Source organism: Manis pentadactyla, chromosome 10 (assembly GCF_030020395.1).
Source record: "Manis pentadactyla isolate mManPen7 chromosome 10, mManPen7.hap1, whole genome shotgun sequence".
Taxonomy (NCBI): Eukaryota; Metazoa; Chordata; class Mammalia; order Pholidota; family Manidae; genus Manis; species Manis pentadactyla.
In genome coordinates this window covers 68,594,734-68,614,983 of record NC_080028.1, presented here as the reverse complement: position 1 = coordinate 68,614,983, position 20,250 = coordinate 68,594,734, and the positions used below count along the sequence as shown (strand labels likewise).

General features: G+C 38.6%; 1 protein-coding gene across 1 annotated transcript in view; it reads right to left on the bottom strand.

Annotated features, from left to right (window-relative positions):
• The window catches only part of LOC118928520 (FYVE, RhoGEF and PH domain-containing protein 5-like), a 368,415-nt gene that overhangs the window by 133,915 nt on the left and 214,250 nt on the right, over window positions 1–20,250 (bottom strand).

Genomic DNA, 20,250 nt, shown 5'->3' with positions numbered 1-20,250 from the left:
CTCAGTCTCTCCAGGAATTCTGTCTGTCTTAGCTTTCCAACCCCATAATCATGAGAGTATTATGAAAACACCATGAAATGAAGGTTTGTGCTCCCAGAGCAGATCTCTGGAGTTAGGTGTTCAGCAGTCCCAGGCCTCCACTCCCTCCCCCACTCCATTTCTCTTCCTCCCACCAGTGAGCTAGGGTGGGGGAAGGGCTTGGGTCCCACCAGGCCACAGCTTTGGTACGTTACCCTGTTCTGTGAGGTCCGCTCTTTTCTCCAGGTGTATGCAGTCTGGTGCAGTCCTCTTTCCTGTTGCTCTCTCAGGGTTAGTTGTATTAATTATATTTTCATATTATATGTGGTTCAAGAGGAAGCCTCTGCCTCACCTCTCACCCTGCCATTTTTAATGATGACCTTAAATTTTAATAAATATTTTCCCCACAAATCATATTAACTCAGACCTTCCCAAAACCATTTAAATCACTAACACCTCTTTCTTTTAAGCAGATTTCATCCACATCATCTACATAAACCTTGGTCTGGCTTGACTACAAAAACTTTCACAATTCCTGTTTCTGTGTCATAGGATTTTGAATAATCTCTACTTTCTGTGTTCAATTTTTTTTTCTGATGCATAATGTTGTATACCATCTGTGGGTATTATTTTCAGTAAACACAGGGCAAACATAGCCAGATGGACAGCATGTAGTTAAACCTTTTAAGCAGGCTTACTTTAACATTTTTTTGTCTCCTTTCTTTTTCTTTAATTATTTTATTACTTCCAGGTATAAATCTTTACCTTTTGATTTGAATCTGACAAAAAATTTAAATGCTGAGAATCACTGCATCTACTAGGCAGGAATTAATCTCAGGAGATGGAACTGCGCTCCAAGGGCATGTAATAGCCTCTGGTTTAATGTCCCCAGTTATCTTCCTGAAAAGAAATCAGTTCTGTCTAATTAGGGAGCATAGTTGATCAATGACTTCTTTATGAAAAAGCCTTTCTGATATCACCCAGGACATCTGCCCACATCCTTCAAAGTGTTAACTCAGTACCTCCAGAGTCCCTATTACAGACAGAATGCTGCAGTCTCCCAAATTGTGTTAAAGCATGAATCCTCAATGTGTTGGTATTTGAGATGGAGCCTTTAGGAGGTTATTAGAGTTATATGAGATCATAAAGGTGGGTCTCATGATGGGATTAATGCCCTTATAAGAGGAGACACAAGAGAACTTGCTATCTTTCTCTCATAGGGAAGAAAAGCCATGTGGGCACACAGAGAGAAGGCAGCCACCTGTAAACCAGCAATGGAGGACTCAACAGGAACCAAATTGGCCAGCACCTTGATTTTGCATTTTCCAGCCTCCAGAAGTGTGAGAAATAACTTTCTTCTTTAGACTACCCAGTCCGCTATTTTTGTACAGCAGTCTGAAATGACTATTAGAGTCTCCCAAACAGTCATAAGTCTATGTAAGGATTTTCCAAAATTGAAACCAACCCAGTAACCATTAGTTCTTCTTGCTTTGAGTAGTCCAAAAATAAGAATACATTACTAGATATTTTAGCAACTCCAACCTAAGTCATCTTTTCTTTTTCCTTTTGTTATTTAGGCCCTGAAATCCTTATATAATTATAAGCCAATTCTACTCTGTCAGTTTCAAAACACTTTTTCCTGTGAATTTAGGAGCTATTATATCATCAATGTGGTTGAATACATTTCATGAATCCAAGCCATCTGGCCCCGTTGATTACAGTAGGTCTCCTTGAAGCAACATCATAAAAAATGATTGCATACCTAACCATGTACAGGTAAAATGGGATTTGACTTTCCTATGCCATACAGTCAAAAAAGAAAAGACTGTTTTTTAAGATCTGTGACAACCAAATATTAAACAGCAGCCTCCTTAATTTCCTGGACCCATATTTTTATCTTTTACTAAATTGTATAATCCTCATAACAAAGAAAAGTCATTCTCACCCAGGGGTGATTTTGCCCTGAGGAGAACCTTTGGCCATGTCTGGAGACATCTGTGATTGTCACAACTTGGGGGTGGTATTTGGGGAGCATGGGGAGGTGCTACTGGTATTCAGTGATTAGAGGCCTGGGATGTTGCTAGACATCCTTTAGGGACTAAGATAGCCTCCCACAGCAAATAGTTATTCAAACGACCAGTGCTGCTCAGCTTGAGAACCTAGGATGCCCACCAACCCAGCTCTTAAACGTCTCCAGCCCTTTGTTTGTGTTGAGTTGAATCTCTCTTCCCCATTACAATAGTCTAATAAAATCTTCTTTGCCTGGTTAACTTTGTCAGGTGCAATTTTTCTTTACCAGCACCAAGCACCCTAATTCCTTATGCTCTGGATATTTGCTGTTCCCTCCCTCTGGAATGTGTTGACCCTGAGGTTCATCTTCGTGATCTACTCCCTCTCTTCCTTCAGACCTTTGTTCAAAACACCTCCCTATCAGTGAGCTCTCCTCCCTTACTGGAATAGCAAGTTCTATCCCCCAGTCTTCTCTCCACCTTAACTTTGTTCATCCTTCTCCATAGGATTCATCATCGGGATTTACTACATACTCATTGTCTGTCTCTCCCCAGTACAATATAAGCCTACAAAGGCAGGAATTTTTTCCCCTGGTTTGTTGACTGCTATGTCCCTGACATTTTGGCACAGGTATTGAGGAAATACTAAAGTAAATATTTGTTGCATGAAAGAACAACAATGAATTGAGCATCAGTGGCTATCTGATGCCTTTCTGTGTCATTGGAGGCCAAACCTTAAGTTTTAACTTTAATAATTCAGTTATCTAAAATTTGGTGATCCTAACTTAAACAGGCTGAGCAACTTCATTGGTATAATCTATGAAATAAGTCTGTGAAGGCATTTGAAATGGGATTTTACTAGGACATTGACAGATACAAGATGAAATAGGAAAAGCAATAATTAAAGAGTAGGTTCCATTAGAAGAAACACACACCTCATAGATTTATCAATTCCCTTTGCTTCCTCTTAATTTCTGATTCAGCGATTATAGTGAGGAATCTACTAAATGCAATGTTATAAGACATAGCAATGAATAAAATGCACTTCCTATTATAAAAGATTATGCTGTAATAAGAAATCAGACAATTTTGAAAGGGAAATTAGGAAGAAAGCCAATGACAGTAATTGAACATCTGAAGCAAAATGAGGGTATATTTTAAAAGAGAAACTTGTGAACTGCTGGCTAACTGGAATATTTAGGAGAAGATACAGTATTGGGGGTTAGGATCTTTACTGTGCCCTGGACTACACCCCACTCCTCAGCCCATTCCAAGCTCTGTAACACTATACTTCAGCATTCTGTCACCTAACTTAAGAAATGCTGAAAGGTTATTCTTCGTTAGCTTAGGTCTCTCCAATATTCAGAATAAAAATAATAAAAGCTAATATATAGAAAATGCTTACCATGTACCAGGTATTATTTTAAATGCATGCATCATCTTATTTACTCCTCTCAACTATATGAGGTTTTATTATTAATATTCTCACTTACCTGCCAAAAGTCATGCACTACTAAAAGGAAAAATCATGACAATTACAAAAATCAGATGAAGACATTGAATAAATTACCATATAAAAATTGTGTAGGTACTAGATAAGAGAATCAGCAGTAGTTAGTAGAAGAAATGTTTAATTACCCTATTTTCCACCATAAGACCCTAAAATACTTTTCTGCATCATTAATATCTACTCATAGTGAGCCCATGGGCTCCCAACACTCTCAGGAAAGTATCGTTTATGACTCCCTCCTTTCACAACCTGTAGTGATCTCATTCAAATTCTGTGGCCAGTTTGAAGCACTTTGTAGGAACCCTGTTGTCAATGGTAGAGCATCATTTATTTTAAAAAATAAATTCTAATTGCCAATCTTGCATTTGCACATTGCAAAGCATGAAAATGAAAATGTGAACTCTCCAAGACCATTTTAAAACAGAAAAGAGGGAAATTAACGTTAACCTGAATAGAGGTTAAGAATGGAGTGTCGGAGAGGTGGAACCAACATGGCGGCATGAGTAGGACAGTGGGAATCTCCTCCCAAAAACATATATACTTTTGAAAATACAACAAACACAACTAGCCCTAAAAGAGAGACCAGAAGACGCAGGACAGTGGCCAGACTGCAGCTACACCAGCGAGAACCCAGCGACTGGTGAAAGGGGTAAGATACAAGCCCCGGCCCGGCGGGACCCGAGCGCCCCTCCCCCCAGCTCCCGGCGGGAGAAGAGCAGGCAGAGCGGGAGGGAGACGGAGCCCAGGACTGCCGAACACCCAGCCCCAGCCATCCGGGCCAGAGCGCAGACACAGTATATGCCCAGGGGGCCCTGGATACTGGGGGAACAGGGAGTAAGACCTCTGAGCGGGTGCTGAAGCTGATGCCCCTGTGACAAAGAAAAGCGGGGGCTTTTTGAAAGTCTTAAAGGGACAGGGACTTAACAGCTTGACGGAAACAACCCAGGTCACAGTACAGCAGCTGGAAATTACAGGGAAAACCGGGTGCACTAACCCCCTGGGCAACAGCTCTAAGACCCCTCACGGAGGCAAACAGTCAAGCAGCGCCCCCATCCATTACCCCACCGGGCATTGCGAAAGCAGAGAAGCAGCCTGAGACAAATTCCGCCCACAGAAAGGGAAATTTCTCCCTTCCGGCCAGGCAAGACACAAAGACCCAGTTTACACGCAATTACCCAACACAAGCCACAAGGGGTCGCAGTTGTCCCAGTAAAGAAAGGCCAGTAGCAAGTGAAAATTTTGGCCCTCCCAGCTGACAGTCAATAGCACCTGTCAACATGAAAAGGCAAAAAAATATGATCCAGACAAGACTAACCCAGACAGCTTCGGCATCTGCTACATCTTCCCCTGAGAAGGAATCTGGGGAGATAGATTTAGCCAGTCTACCTGACAAAGAATTCAAAACAAAACTCATAACCATGCTGATGGACTTGCAGAGAAATATGCAAGAACAAAGGAAGGAGAATTCAGAAATAAAACAAGCTCTGGAAGGACATCAAAACAGAATGGATGAGATGCAAGAGACCATTAATGGACTAGAAAACAGAGAACAGGAACGCAGAGAAGCTGATGGAGAGAGAGATAAAAGGATCTCCAGGAATGAAAGAATTTTAAGAGAGCTGAGTGACCAATCGAAAAGGAACAATATAAGAATCATAGGTATTCCAGAAGAAGTAGAGAGAGAAAAGGGATGGAAAATGTCTTTGAAGAAATAATTGCTCAAAATTTCCCCAAACTAGGGGAAGAAATGGCCTCTCAGACCACAGAGGTACACAGAACTCCCATGACAAGGGATCCAAGGAGGGCAACACCAAGACACATAATAATTAAACTGGCAAAGATCAAAGACAAGGACAAAGTATTACAAGCAGCCAGAGAGAAAAAAAAGGTTACCTACAAAGGAAAACCCATCAGGCTATCATCAGACTTCTCAACAGAAACCCTACAGGCCAGAAGAGAATGGCATGATATACTTAATGCAAAGAAACAGAAGGGCCTCGAACCAAGACTACTGTATCCAGCACGAATATCATTTAAATATGAAGGAGGGATTAAACAATTCCAAGACAAGCAAAAGTTGAGGAAATTTGCCTCCCACAAACCACCTCTACAGGGCATCCTACAGGGATTGGTCTAGATGGGAGCACTCCTAAAAAGAGCACACAACAAAACACCCAACATATGAAGAAGGGAGGAGGAGGAATAAGAAGGGAGAGAAATAAAGAATCATCAGACTGTGTTTATAAATAGCTCAACAAGCGAGTTAAGTTAGACAGTAAGATAGTAAAGAAGCTAACCCTAAACCTTTGGTAACCACAAACTTAAAGCCTGCAATGGCAATAAATTCATACCTTTCAATAATTACCCTAAATGTAAATGGACTGAATGCACCAATCAAAAGACACAGAGTAATAGAATGGATAAAAAAGCAAGATCCATCCATATGCTGCTTACAAGAGACTCACCTCAAACCCAAAGACGCGCACAGACTTAAAGTCAAGGGATGGAAAAAGATATTTCAAGCAAACAACAGAGAGAACAAAGCAGGTGTTGCAATTCTGGTATCAGACAAAACAGACTTCAAAATAAAGAAAGTAACAAAAGACAAAGAAGGACATTACATAATGATAAAGGGCTCAGTCCATCAAGAGGATATAACCATTATAAATATATATGCACCCAATACAGGAGCACCAACATACCTGAAACAAATATTAATAGAACTAAAGAAGGAAATAGAATGCAATGCATTCATTCTAGGAGACTTCAACACACCACTCACTCCAAAGGACAGATCCACCAGAAAGAAAATAAGTAAGGACACAGAAGCACTGAACAACACACTAGAACAGATGGACCTAATAGACATCTACAGAACTCTACATCCAAAAGCAACAGGATACACATTCTTCTCAAGTGCACATGGAACATTCTCCAGAATAGACCACATACTAGGACACAAAAAGAGCCTCAGTAAATTCCAAAAGATTGAAACCCTACCAACCAACTTTTCAGACCACAAAGGCATTAAACTAGAAATAAACTGTTCAAAGAAAGCAAAAAGGCTCACAAACACATGGAGGCTAAACAACACGCTCCTAAATAATCAATGGATCAATGACCAAATCAAAATGGAGATCCAGCAGTATATGGAAACAAACGACAACAACAACACTAAGCCCCAACTTCTGTGGGACACAGCAAAAGCAGTCTTAAGAGGAAAGTATATAGCACTCCAAGCATATTTAAAAAAGGAAGAGCAATCCCAAATGAACGGTCTAATGTCACAACTATCGAAATTGGAAAAAGAAGAACAAATGAGGCCTAAGGTCAGCAGAAGGAGGGACATAATAAAGATCAGAGAAGAAATGAATAAAATTGAGAAGAATAAAACAAGAGCAAAAACCAATGAAACCAAGAGCTGGTTCTTCGAGAAAATAAACAAAATAGATAAGCCTCTAGCCAGACTTATTAAGAGGAAAAGAGAGTCAACACAATTCAACAGTATCAGAAATGAGAAAGGAAAAATCACGACGGACCCCGCAGAAATACAAACAATTATTAGAGACTACTATGAAAACCTATATGCTAACAAGCTGGGAAACCTAGGAGAAATGGACAACTTCCTAGAAAAATACAACCATCCAAGACTGACCCAAAAAGAAACAGAAAATCTAAACAGACCAATTACCAGCAACGAAATTGAAGCGGTAATCAAAAAACTACCAAAGAACAAAACCCCCGGGCCAGATGGATTTACCTCAGAATTTTATCAGACATACAGGGAAGACATAATACCCATTCTCCTTAAAGTTTTCCAAGAAATAGAAGAGGAGGGGATACTCCCAAACTCATTCTATGAAGCTAACATCACCCTAATACCAAAACCAGGCAAAGACACCACCAAAAAAAACTACAGACCAATATCCCTGATGAACGTAGACGCAAAAATACTCAACCAAATTTTAGCAAACCGAATTCAAAAATACATCAAAACCATCGTACACCATGACCAAGTGGGATTCATCCCAGGGATGCAAGGATGGCACAACATTCGAAAGTCCATCAATATCATCCACCACATCAACAAAAAGAAAGACAAAAACCACATGATCATCTCCATAGATGCTGAAAAAGCATTTGACAAAGTTCAACATCCATTCATGTAAAAACTCTCAGCAAAATGGGAATAGAGGGCAAGTACCTCAACATAATAAAGGCCATCTATGATAAACCCACAGCCAACATTATATTGAATAGTGAGAAGCTGAAAGCATTTCCGCTGAGATCGGGAACTAGACAGGGATGCCCACTCTCCCCACTGTTATTTAACATAGTACTGGAGGTCCTAGCCATGGCAATCAGACAAAATAAAAAATACAAGGAATCCAGATTGGCAAAGAAGAAGTCAAACTGTCACTATTTGCAGATGACATGATACTGTACATAAAAAACCCTAAAGACTCCACCCCAGAACTACTAGAACTGATATCGGAATACAGCAAAGTTGCAGGATACAAAATCAACACACAGAAATCTGTGGCTTTCCTATATACCAACAATGAACCAACAGAAAGAGAAATCAGGAAAACAACTCCATTCACAATTGCATCAAAAAAAATAAAATACCTAGGAATAAACCTAACCAAAGAAGTGAAAGACTTATATTCTGAAAACTACAAGTCACTCTTAAAAGAAATTAAAGGGGACACTAACAGATGGAAACGCATCCCATGCTCATGGCTAGGAAGAATTAATATCGTCAAAATGGCCATCCTGCCCAAAGCAATATACAGATTTGATGCAATCCCTATGAAACTACCAGCAACATTCTTCAATGAACTGGAACAAATAATTCAAAAATTCATATGGAACCACCAAAGACCCCGAATAGCCAAAGCAATCCTGAGAAAGAAGAATAAAGTAGGGGGGATCTCACTCCCCAACTTCAAGCTCTATTATAAAGCCATAGTAATCAAGACAATTTGGTACTGGCACAAGAACAGAGCCACAGACCAATGGAACAGACTAGACAATCCAGACATTAACCCAGACATATATGGTCAATTAATATTTGATAAAGGAGCCATGGACATACAATGGCGAAATGACAGTCTCTTCAACAGATGGTGCTGGCAAAACTGGACAGCTACATGTAGGAGAATGAAACTGGACCATTGTCTAACCCCATATACAAAAGTAAACTCAAAATGGATCAAAGACCTGAATGTAAGTCATGAAACCATTAAACTCTTGGAAGAAAACATAGGCACAAACCTCTTAGACATAAACATGAGTGACCTCTTCTTGAACATATCTCCCCGGGCAAGGAAAACAACAGCAAAAATGAACAAGTGGGACTATATTAAGCTGAAAAGCTTCTGTACAGCAAAAGACACCATCAATAGAACAAAAAGGAACCCTACAGTATGGGAGAATATCTTTGAAAATGACACATCCGATAAAGGCTTGACGTCCAGAATATATAAAGAGCTCACACGCCTCAACAAACAAAAAACAAATAACCCAATTAAAAAATGGGCAAAGGAACTGAACAGACAGTTCTGCAAAAAAGAAATACAGATGGCCAACAGACACATGAAAAGATGCTCCACATCGCTAATTATCAGAGAAATGCAAATTAAAACTACAATGAGGTATCACCTCACACCAGTAAGGATGGCTGCCATCCAAAAGACAAACAACAACAAATGTTGGCGAGGCTGTGGAGAAAGGGGAACCCTCCTACACTGCTGGTGGGAATGTAAACTTGTTCAACCATTGTGGAAAGCAGTATGGAGGTACATCAAAATGCTCAAAACAGACATACCATTTGACCCAGGAATTGCACTCCTAGGAATTTACCCTAAGAACGCAGCAATCAAGTATGAGAAAGACCAATGTACCCCTATGTTTATCGCAGCACTATTTACAATAGCCAAGAATTGGAAGCAACCTAAATGTCCATCGATAGATGAATGGATAAAGAAGATGTGGTACATATACACAATGGAATACTACTCAGCCATAAGAAAAGGGCAAATCCAACCATTTGCAGCAACATGGATGGAGCTGGAGGGTATTATGCTCAGTGAAACAAGCCAAGCAGAGAAAGAGAAATACCAAATGATTTCACTCATCTGTGGAATATAAGAACAAAGGAAAAACTGAAGGAACAAAACAGCAACAGAATCACAGAACTCAAGAATGGACTAACAGGTACCAAAGGGAAAGGGACTGGGGAGGATGGGTGGGTAGGGAGGGATAAGGGGGGGCAGAAAAAGAGGGGTATTAAGATTAGCATCCATAGCGGGGTGGGAGAAAGGGGAGGGCTGTACAACACAGAGAAGACAAGTAGTGATTCTACAACAGTTTGCTACGCTGATGGACAGTGACTGTAAAGGAGTATATAGGGGGGACCTGGTATAGGAGAGAGCCTAGTAAACAAAGTATTTGTCATTTAAGTGTAGATTAATGATTAAAAAAAAAAAAAAAGCAGTTCCTATGTGTTGACCTCTAATGAGTTCTACACAATGATATAAAGGGCATATAAAAGTGTAGGTAAAGGGTCTGTTTGTGTTTATACAGAAGATCAAAGCCTAATTTGGCTACCCCGAAAATGAACTAAGATACGATATGAAAAAGAACTTCCAACATCAGCACTCTCGGGAAGACTCATGACAGAATATGTTCAGCAAAAAAAAAAAACAAAACAAAAACTCCAACAAAGATCCACGCACTGTCACAGGTGTAGATGCACTCATCCCACCAGTTCCTGGACTTGCCATGGGAATGAAGAAGGAGATATCTAAGCTGGCCTGTGCATACAGTAAAACAAAAATTGGACTGGATCTATACTGTTGGAACTCAACCAAGAATTAGGAGAAGTGCAAATTGTAGCACTCCAAAATCTTACAACCACAGACTATTTATCGTTAAAAGAACATACAGGATATGAACAGTCCCCAGAAATGGGTTGTTCTAGTTTATCTGAATTCTCTCAGACTGTTTAAGTTCAGTCGGACAATATCCACCATATCATAGATAAGTTTTCACAAATGCCTAAGGTGCCTAACTGGTTTTCTTGGTTTCACTGGAGATGGCTGGTAATTACAGATATGCTTTGGTTATGTAACTATACTCCTATTATGTTAATGTGTGTGCGCAATTTAATTAGTAGTTTAAAACCTATCCATGCTGAAGTTACTCTACAAGAAGATATGTCAAAGAAATAATCAATCTTCCCAGGTTTTCTTCTGCCTGCTACTTCTATAGTTTTTCTTCTTCCTACCTAATCACAACCTTTAAATAGAACTCGTGCCACATGTCGAATTTACCGAGTATCATAATTCTTCCAAGTGGTAAAGACACCTCAAGACAAATGCTGGGCATAGAAGCCACAGGGCATAAATATGCAAAGAAGTAAAAAGCTAACCTTTTCAAACAATAAGGCTTCTCTCTCACTTACCAACTTCACATTTCCCTGTATGGCCCCGGAAGATGACTGGTTAGCCAGAGACGGGTAAGATTCCTCAAGGGAGGAGCAACCTAAGACAGGCACAGTCGCAGGGGGCCATGTGGTGAGAAAATGGGGAGCAGCAGAGGTGAGGCTTAGAACCTCACCCCTCATGTTCTGAGAGAAATCTTCTGCATACATGGATGTTTATTGCCCTCGTCTAGATCGGATTAACACATAGTCTACAGGCACACACCTGATCATCTACATTTGCTCTCTTACAACACTAAACTCTGTTTTCTACCTTTATCTCGTATCTACCTACCACTTCAGCATTTTATTAAAAATAATAATAATAGAGAAATGTGGTATCCACATATAAATCAAGTTTAAAAATCAAATGAATATTCATATTTGAACTGACTGTGTATAGTTCATAATGCATGAACAAAACCGAAAGTTTCTGTGATGACTGCCCTTGCACTGTTCACCATGTAACTTATTCACTATGTAAGAATTTGTACTCCATGTAAGAATTTGTTCGTTATGCATCAGAAGATTGGAGACTGACGAAAATTAGGCTTGGGGTGGATTAATGATTGTGCATTGAGTATTGACCCCCCTCTACAGAAATTTATTGTGGTTAACAACTATTTGATCAATAAATATGAGAGATGCCCTCACAAAATATATATATAAACACACTTCCAATTGTAAAATAAATAAGTAACCGGGATGTAATGTATAGCATAAGGAATATAGTCAAAATATTGTAACAACTTGGTATGGTGATACCTGGTACCTAGAATTATCATGTATATAAATGTTGAATCACTGTGTTGTACACCTGAAACTAATGTAATGCAATACTGTTGTCAACTACCCTTCAATAAAAAAATAAAATAAAATAAAATAAAATAAAATGATCAACATTTATCCCACTAAAAAAAAAAAAAGAATGGAGTGTCTATGTCATGATTGTCAATGGCAGCCATTGTTTTCCGCCACATGAAGGAACATCATCTGTTTGACCCTATTCTTCAGTATTGATGTTATTCAAAAATTTGGCCATTAAAAATACTGGTAAAAGATGAAAAAAAAAGAATACAGATTCTAGAATCAGAAAGACAGGTTCAAAATAGAGCTTGACACTTACGGCCTTTGACTTAAGCAAGTTACTAAACTATTTGGAAGTAGTGCAGTCTTCTCATTTGCGAAGTGGAAGGTAAAATTAGTGCATATTTGAAAGACTATTATGAGAATTAAATTAAATAATATATGTAATTTATTCAGTATATCCTACAATGGAATAAGCACTGTATAAAAGCTTTCTATTACTGTCAGCATTATTGCTATTATTCTTTGCAGAATCACAAACATGTAATACATCAATAAAAATGTAGCTGTTCATACAGAGATAGATTATTAATTATAGTATTATGGAATTTATTATAATTTTCGCCTTTAGAAAATTCTAAAGCTTATTAATTATAATATGCTCTAATTTGTTTTTCTTCTTGAAAAGTCATTTGTTTCTTTTCCTGATAGACTTCAACCTCATTGAAGACAGAGATTGTGTCCTTCAGTTCAATATATTTTTATTTCTTATCTGCTATGTGTCAGACATCATTTTAGGCTCAAAGAAATAAAAAATAAACTAAAAAGAAAAAATCCTTACATTCGTGAGGCTTTTACTTAGGGTAAAAACTGGTAATAAATAAACAAAAACATACAACATAAATAATATGCAGTTAGATATCCCCAATATCTTGAATAGGAACTGGTTCATAATAAGCACTCAATTTAAGTTTAATTCAATTTGATTACATGAAATTATGTTATTATGAATATGCAGATGTGTGCTGGAGAGAACTCTTACAGGCTCAGGAGAGCCAATTCCATGCATTTGTTCCCAATTCTGTGTTCAGTGATTTTCCTTTGGTAGCTTTAAATCTGCTATGCTGGGAGTTTTTACACACAGAAGTAAGCAATGCTACAAACTGCAGCTATTTTTTCCTGGAAACCATTTGTTACACATTTATCAACACACACTAGATAAAGGCTAATAAAGTGTGGAATCTAAATTTTATGCACTTCTGAAAAAATTTACCCTTAATATATCACTTTAATATGTTAACATATGTTAATATAATAGCACATTAATATGTTTATAAATTTCAGAAATTAAAGTTCACAAATTATGTAATGCAATGTTAGTCTGAAGATTATTAAAAATATATATACTTATGTAAATAGAATTATTTTCTCCCAATAATTATAACTATCCCTTGACTATTCAGGCCCATAGAATAAGCATAATTTGGATAGCCCAGAAATCGACCAGCTAAATAATGTTTTGTGTTTTATTTTAAATATACCTTTTCGATGACACAATTTGGATTTTGAATATGAATTTATTTGATATTAACCAATCTTGTATGCTTTAAACATAATAACCCACTAGCTATGGAGGGAAAAGAGAAGTTCAGGGTGTTAGGAGGAAGGAAATTTGAAGTTATTTCCCTGTGGAAAAATCTCATGCAAATCATTTGGCAGACTAAGCAGAGCTATGATGTCCTGGGCTAGAAATTTCCCAGGGCTGCATGCCTGGGGAATATAAATTATTAAATCATGATTTTTCTTAAAAATGAAAAAGCTTTTAAATTCTGCTATCTCATGTGGTTTATTGTTTAATTTTCAGTGATACAATGCATCAAATATACTTTGTTCTTATGTTTTATTTCTATTAAAATATTGGAAATAGATTTGTTTCTGAATCAAAAGTGTAAGAAAGGGAAACATTTGTGTATCCTTAGCAGGAGATCTCATAGAAATGGAGCAAGTAAGTCTGAGCATTATCAGTCTGTTCTCAAAAACAACTTTAAACTGTATTTCTAGCCTATGCCCCAGTTGAAACATCCAGATCTTATTATATTTAGTTGCTATCATGCAAATTAAATAGCATGTTAAGTCTTAAGAGAATGGTCACATTATTTCTTTTACATTGATCAGCAAGTGGTGATAATATTTTTCAGTGATTTCAATTTTAAATTATTTTCAATTATCAATGATATTTTTCAAAAATAATATGTATCATTTATCAAAAACCACTCCTATCCCAGACATAACTTTTGGAAATTCATATATAATCTCGAATGCCTATCGCAACCTTATCAGGAAGCTATTATTACAAATGAGGAAATTTATGCACAGAGAGAATAAGCATTTCCTCCTAGGTAACATGACTAGCAAATGACAAAACCAGAAACTTAAAAAATACCCTCTGGTTCCAAAGCTCATATGAGTTTATTGAACTTATTGGCAATTACCTACTCTTCATGATAATCACCCTAAATTTGTTCTATGGCAGCATTTTCCATGGGTGAAAGAGAATAAACATCAATTTGGCAATAGGGGCAATTATCTCCACAAACACTGCAATTCAAAACCAACTCAGAGCAGATTGAATTGGAACCAAAGGTTATCCCAGTCTTACTGTGGATGATCTGCTTTGATTAGCTTACAAATGGTACAAATTGTCCTTTTGAATTTATACCAGGAGCAAAGTAGAAGTTTGGCTTTTATTTTTGCCAGGCTGTAGACTCCAATTTGTGACAAAGACATTGTTAAGTAAAAAGAAACTGTCTAGCTAGAACTTTCATTTCCAAGTCAAATGGCAGCCTCTGGTAAAAGAGGCCAAAAATCATTTTCAAAGGAAAGGCTGTCTCTAATGCTGGGGAGGAAGACATTTCCTCTGTCCCTCGAGGTTCTTCTAGCTGGTCCAAGAATCAAACTGACATGAGACATGAATAGGAGAAAAAAACTTCCATGAAGTTCAATTATTTATCTATCCATGGTGAAGCCTTACACATGGGTTGCAAAGATAGTCAAAGAGAATGTGGTATTTATGTCATCCTGAACCAAGGAGAAGGCAGTTGGGGTCTGAGACTGGGGCCATCAAGGAATGGGGAATCAATTCAGAGGACTATGAAAAAGTAAATGTTTGGTAAACAAAATACCTCTTGGGCCACCCAGAACCAATGAGGCACAGAGAGAAATTTTAACAGACTCTGTCACATTCCTTCCTATCACTCCTAGTTTACATTATAATATAGCTCTCTATGGTGACGGTTCTTCTGGAGGTGCTCCTCCCTCCAACTTCTTGTTCTGTTACTGGGAGTGGAGGGGGATGCCCAAAGGATTTTCCTGAGTCTTTTGGGCTTTGACAGTTTTTCAGCTTAAAATAATCTTCATGTCACAATGGCACATCATGGGGTGGCATGCCCTTGGTCCCTAAACTAATAAACTTAACTTAAAGGTAGCATAGACATATCCTAAGATTAGAGTTGAAAACAAGAGATTTAGGTCCCTCAAGTAAAGCTAAGAAAAGAGAATTTAGGTAAAAATGTACAGTAGTTGTGAAATAAGTTATGTACAATCCAGAAATAATGAGTTCAGTGAGAAATACCATGAAACACACAGCGCCATAGTGATAAGCGCCAGAGGCCTACTGTCTAATTTCCTGCAAACATGCCACTGTTAATTTGGGAAGCATATTTAGGAGGTACGATGTGATTTTAGGAGTGGATTATGCATGCCTTTCGGTCTTCCTGCCTTCCTCCCTTTACCCAGACATTACCAAGCACAGCAGTTATTTCAGGTTTACTAACTTTTCATTCAGTGGCACATTTCTAAATATGCTATGAGTCACGATTACACTCAACATACAGTTCTGTAAATTTTAAAACTCTGTAACATTTAGCTGTTTGATTCATCTGAAATTTTTGTGTGAGACTAGGGATCCATGGTCTTTTTTGTTTTTTCTGAATGGATACATAATTTCCCAAAATATTTAATAGCCTCTCCTTTCTCCACTAATCTGCAGTACCACCACTGCCATACGTCAGGGACAGAGTAGTAATGTTTAAATGAGTCATGTCATGTACGATAGTGCCTGCTAGATTGTAGCAACTATTATTTTTATTGTGCATAATAAAGGTAGTTGGGGTAGGCAGGAAAATGTCTCTCCAAAGATGCTCACATCCTGATCCCTGGAACCTGTGAGTCATATGGCAAAAAGGAATTAAGGTTGTGTAGTTACAGGAGGAAAGAATGTTCCCAGCATGGGGTGAATAAACCAGTGAAAGCAGTGAAGCCAAAATCAGTTGAAGGAAAACCTAAAGTGGGGGAAACCCATTTATTGCTTACAAGAAGCCTGGTTCACGCCTCTCCTTCAGCCACTCCTACTCACCTGTTTCTCTCCATCCAGGGGCACACTCACCACTCGCTGCTCATAAACACCTATTGATATGGAAATGAACTAAGGAGAGAACAGTTTCTCTCCACCCCTTGTAAACACTTATTGATATGGAGATGGACTAAGGTCAGATGAGACATTCTGGAAATACTGCAATTTTACCCTCAGCCTACCCCTCCAGAATTCTTGCCATACAGTCTACTAAGTTCCCATCTTCCATAACAGCCCCTAAAAAGCTGGAAAACTGGAGAAAAAAGAGTGAGAAAACTGGAGCACTGTAACTAGACCAATAACATACAATAAAAACAGAAATAAATCATGATAATCCTTAAACCGGAGGATTCAGCTAGGTTCAAAGTCCCATGCAGATTAAGTCCATAGGTCCCCCATTCCACAGGAGGAGACCAGCAGCTGAACTAGTAGGGAGCTCTGAGCAGGACAGCAAGCAGCAGCTGCAGCCAGGGGGTGGATCCAAGCTGCAAGGACTGTAGAAGAAAATAACCTTAAGGGCGATAAGATAAAAGTCTTAATGACACCAGAATAGGCAAGTATTGTCCATCAGGTAGGATGCATGCCAGAGAGTGGTCCTGTGATAGGACAGTGGCAGGAATGGGATTTCGTCCTGTCCAGTATACCAGACTTTCACCCTGGGAGAGTTACAGATGGGTCAATATATAGGGCTTCTGGAAGTAAATGTAGTGGCCATAAAGATAAAACAAAACTTCTCCATAAAATGCTCTCACCTCCCCCGGGTTTTAGGTACACTACTGTGATCTTTAGGGGCCACTCTGCTGTTACTCCAAGAACACACCAGAGTTACCAACTTCCAGGCCTTGTTCTCAAGGTGCCAGAAGGGCCAGCCATCGCTGGTCCATGTGTCAAAATGTCCAAGGCCACATCCACTCAACGGTTTCCAGGGTTTAGTGCAGTTGGGACTGGCAGCAGGATGTTGCTCTGCTGACCATATCCTGGCTTCAATAATTCCTCTTTGGTTTGCACATACAGTTGTATAGGAGAGGCAGCAATGTGTGTTAGCATATCCACAGGCCTCAAGGCTCTTTTTAGGGCTTCTCATTCAAACACCATATTACTGTCCCTAAGCAAACTGACCAGCTCTTTCTTGTTTCCAGCTGACTGTCTTTGAACTCAACACATAACTCTTTTCTAAGGCTCCAGCCTGCTGGCCTCCTCCATCAGACTTTGAGAGTAGCTCTAAGGATGAGTCTTCTGAATTGGTTGTGGGGTTTCTGGAATTGACTGTCTAATCTGATTAGATTTCATGACTATTTCTAGTAGTAAAGAAAGCATTGATAGTCCACAGCAATAGAAATATACAAAATATCGCCCTTGGGTTCTCATAATCAAACACTTATAAGAATCAATGATCTAGTTGACCGTGTATTTAATACCTTTGAGCATTTTTGTCAAGCTAACAAATATAATGAGATTGGTTGGTCACTCCTAAGGTCACTGAACATAGTGAGGAAAGAAATGGATGAGGGCAAGGATTTGAATTCCTAGCTCACACATCACATAAATGACCTGAAAGCTTCTATGCCTGTCCTGTATTAAGGCCTGTATCTCCTGTAGGTAAGAACTGAGGTTGCTGAAAAACAAAAACAGAATCTCATCCTGTGAGTGACTAAATTACATTACAAATCAAAATGCCAGGCTCACAAGGTATTTACTGTTAAAGGGAGGGCATTGATTGGGAAGGAACACCCTCCTTAAAGTTAGACTGGGAACGCGTGGGAAGATACTCATGAAGCTGGGAATGTTTGAGCTCCTAAATTCTGATGAATCTGTTTTGCCAGAAGAATTAACATCTCCACCCCGAGTAGAAGCAGTCCCTCCACCCCTGTCTCAAATTAATCCTGAAGCAGTTTCCATGCAAGACAACAGCTGATTCCCCTCAGGACTGACCCCCTCCACTGCTTTTCGCTATTACTGTAGTTTTAGACCTACAAGTAGACTCAAGTCCCAGCAGACCACTAAAGGTGAGGTACAAAGTATGACCCATGAGGAGGTACACTACATTCCAAAAAACTATTTGAGTTTTCTAATTTGTACAGACAAAAGTCCTGGAATGTGTGTAACTCGGTATTAAAGATGTGGGATAGTAGCAAAAGGAACATAAAGTTGGATCAGACCAAAGTTGTTGATAGGGGCCCACTTAGCAGAGATTCTACATTTTAATGTTGCAGCTATTAAAGTGATAAAGAGCTTTAACAGTTTGGTTAGTTGGCCTAAATATGGACTAACAATATTTAGTTAACCATATTGCTCACTAACCAAAGTGTACAAGCTAGTAATGCCAGATGTGCCATGGATTACTGCAGATGAAGGGATTCAAAGGCTTAGGGAGACTGGAGTGTTAGAATTAAGATCTACTCACAACCATAAAAGGGTCCAAGAGACCCTTTGGATGTCCCTACAAAATTCATATGTTGCGGTCCTAACCCCCAGTACCTCAGAATGGGATGTTACATGGAGATTGGATCCGTACAGAGTAATCAAATTAAGATGAGGTCCTAAGGGTGGGGCCTGATCCAATATGACTTGTGTCCTTATAAAAGAGGAAATTTGAACACAAAAGCACACTTAGAGGGAAGATGATACGAAGAGATGATCACATGAGGCAATCACACAAGAAGACAGTGATCCAGAAGCTGAAAAGAGAGGTCTAGCGCAGATGACCCCTCACCACCCTCAGAAGGAACCGACCTGGCTCACATCTTGCTTTTAGACTTCTAGCCTCCAGAACTCTGTGACAATAGATTTCTGTTTGAGCCACTCAGTTTGTGGTGCTTTGTTTTGGCAGCCTTAGTGAACTAATATACTAAATGTTCAAGAAGTGCTATTTCTGTTCTCATTTTTATTACTGCTACATTTTGCAAAGAGTAAAATATCAGTTAAATTCATTGATATCTTTTATCTGTGTCAGAAGAGCAACTGCCCACCATTGCCATCATAAACTTTAGCTTAAATGTACTACTTTTATGTTCAAGAGTCAGCAGGCCTACCTTCTTGCTGGCTTACTACATTTTTTGATTTTCCACTTATCTTTGTCATCCTTTATCTTTACTTATTTTGTGTTTTGTTTTCTTCTTCCTTCTTGGCTACTAGTTTACACCATTTCAACCAATAGACTTTTCCCTAAACTGTAATAGGAAGAGGATTGGTCATTGCTGTTGTCTACTTGGTCCCTTAGACAAAGTATATCACAATAAAATTTTCGTTTATTCAGGAGCAATATGTGTTCACATTCAAAAGAATGACATTAAAGCCTTCAGATTTTTCTCATTCCTCGTTGATTCTTCAGCATTTTGTGTGTAATAAAGATATACTGCAAGAGTCCGTACTTCAAGAAAGATATCTTTAATTGCCTTTAGAACCCTTTCTTCTTCCTCACAAGGTGAAGTTTTAGAAAGACACAGATCTGCTGGTTAAATGGAATTGCAAGATGTTCCCTATCAGCCTTCTTCTAGACAGCCTTTCAGCTCAGCTCTTTTCTTACATCTTTCTCAAATCTATCTCACCAAGATATTTTTCTGACACAGTTTTCATTTCTGTCTGTGTAAACAAAATGATCATACCCCCATGTATTTGAAAGTGGGTAGACAGGGCACCATCAGAAGCCAGAAATCAGGGCCTATTACTTCACAAGCTGGAATCACATCCTATAAAATATTTTAAAATAAAATATTTCCACAAATACTGACCCCTCCCCACATACACTGAAAAAGAGACTACCACTAAGCTCAAGATGCATGCAAATAAAAATAGAGGGTGTCTCAAAGTCTAAGTGAAATTATGGGCTTTAAGAAATTCAGAAGTATAAATGCTACAAACTGAAAAAACATCATTTGAAAGGTTAATTACTTGTATTATTCTCACACTTGTTTTTAAGTTTGAAGAATACATTTTTAAATTCTTGTTTCAGTCATGCTGTAGATGAAATTTCAAAAATTAAATGAAAATCTATTACACAATTCTAAGC